Here is a 2,393-nt window from a genome sequence, read left to right on the forward strand (position 1 = left end):
TGTTACATTTACTCCAGTGAGTGTAATAAAAGATTTCTTTTTCATATTAACGGCGGACAAAAGTAATTTGACTAAATATTAACTATCTAAATATCTGGTATAATGCGATTACTAGTCCGCTAAACCTGCCTATATTATTAGGCTTTTTTATTTATTTTTTTTGCCTAATATATAGTCTATATAAAAGTATCATTTTACACATTTCAGATGCATTGTGCAATTTTAGAAATAGATTACACAGTGTATGAAGATATCTTATAAAGTATATAAAATATCTTATATATATGCAGTGAAATTAAGGATCGACATTGCTCTTTGAATAAATGTCATGTTGGCTTGCCATAAGATTGATTTGTTTAATTTCTTAGCTTCAGAGTCTTTTATCACTGAATATATTTCCTTTCTATAACAAGCGACTATACAGTGTCCTCGCAAAGTGACTATACAATTTTAACTAATCATCCTACAACTTCAAAATTCGATTAAGTAAAAGATATGGTGTCCATTGATATATATTGATATGTGTTTTATATTGTTGGATTCATTTGTAAACCTTAGATGGTGCTTGAAAGAATGAAAGTCATACAGAATACCTTAAAATTGTGCAAAATATTAGGCGGGCGTCTCAATTCTTCGATGATGAACAGCAGATCAACTCTCGAAAAGTGTCTGAAACGTTAATACTGATTAACCCTCAACATTTCATTAGTCACTGGTAGTTCAAATTGCTATCCATGACGCCATTTATAACTGAAAATTGCAAAAAAAAAATGTATAGAATAAATGAAATTGGCAAAAATTATCCACTATCCATTGTTGCATTTGTCTTAGCAAGTGATCGAGTACCGCTATACAGACTCGCAACTACGAAATTTAAAAAATACTATATATACACTTCCGTTCATACACTGTGGATTCGTTCATGTCCAATGTTAGAGATCAAGTAACCAATGAGAATTCAGCCTTGTCAATCACTTGATGATTATAATGACTGACACCTGTAATTAGTGTCCGCTAGCCAATGATATGTTTGAAGAGGAGGGGCCTAGAGTCGTGCACCTGTCAATTATACCTGACTGATCAAAGGGGACGTCCACGGACAAATGCCGTAATTTCTCTATACCGTGTATTTTGTAAAAAGATTAATTATAAAGTTTGAATGGATTTCTACGAAATTTTTGTAGAAAAAATCGCGTTATTGCACAAAACTTTGGCGTTGTTACGCGAAACTTTGGCGTTATTACGCAAAACTATCGCGTTATTACGCAAAATGTACATTATACGTATGATGGTTAGCACACATTTTTGTAGCTATCAGAAAATAATCAACAACTTTCAAACCAAACGGTTATTACATGATCAATGGTGCAAAAACGTGTGCATTTGATGAGGCAAATATTTATTTTATGGTGTTGTACCACCATAATTAATTTACATTGTGTAAATTATGAATGAGGTCGTATACATAATCGGACATCATTTTTTTATATTCTACCTGGGCAATATAACACCATATGCATATTAAACGAATTCGAATCGGTCCCTAATTTTTACATTAGATGCGTAGTTTCTCTGAAAAAATATCAATTGGATTGTTTGAGGTGCTTGAAGGATGGCCATAGGACACTACCCTGGTGAACTCAACGTTTGGACATTGGAGTTAAAAATTACAATATCTATGCGAATATGACGGCACAACACTAATATTAAGATGATATTTTTGAAAAAGGTAAACAAAAACTTAAAAGTCATATTCCTAACAACGGCAACAACCATTTTTTCCAATGATTTTCAAATTTCTTTTGAAGAGTATCGCTTTTATTAAATAAAAACTATATATTTTTGGATACGGTAGTGATATTTTATAACATTTACATGTGCATTTACATTAAACGTTTTATGGAGACACTTTGTTTTATAAATATAGTGGTTAATAATGAGTAAGATTTCATTATTAGTATTAGTCACTAGAATATGTATAATTCTCACTTGCAACCACTGTAGTTTCGAACTTTTTGTCACGGTGAAGGGGAGTTTATAATTTTTTTCCTATTTCTCTTTATCATAATCAAATTCAAGGTTCCACTTTCTTGTACCTGTTGGTGTATCAGCAGGAGAAATCAAACAGTAAAAAAATCTTTAGACCCTTTTTGTTTCTTAAAGAAAATCTTAAATTCAAGTTGTATAGCGGGTAGGGAGAGTATCTCCAAATGCAATTGTACATACATTTTTCGAAGGAAATTCTTGACTGCAGACACAAGACCTTGAAACTGGAGAAAATTAGTATTAATTGTTGAGTCATTGAGGGTAACTACACCAGCATTGTATTTTAATGAAAAAAAATCTTATACTGTATTTGTTATTTGGCATTACAGATGCTTCACCGCCGACAG

This window comes from Argopecten irradians, unplaced genomic scaffold, assembly GCF_041381155.1.
Source record: "Argopecten irradians isolate NY unplaced genomic scaffold, Ai_NY scaffold_0017, whole genome shotgun sequence".
NCBI classification, from domain to species: Eukaryota; Metazoa; Mollusca; class Bivalvia; order Pectinida; family Pectinidae; genus Argopecten; species Argopecten irradians.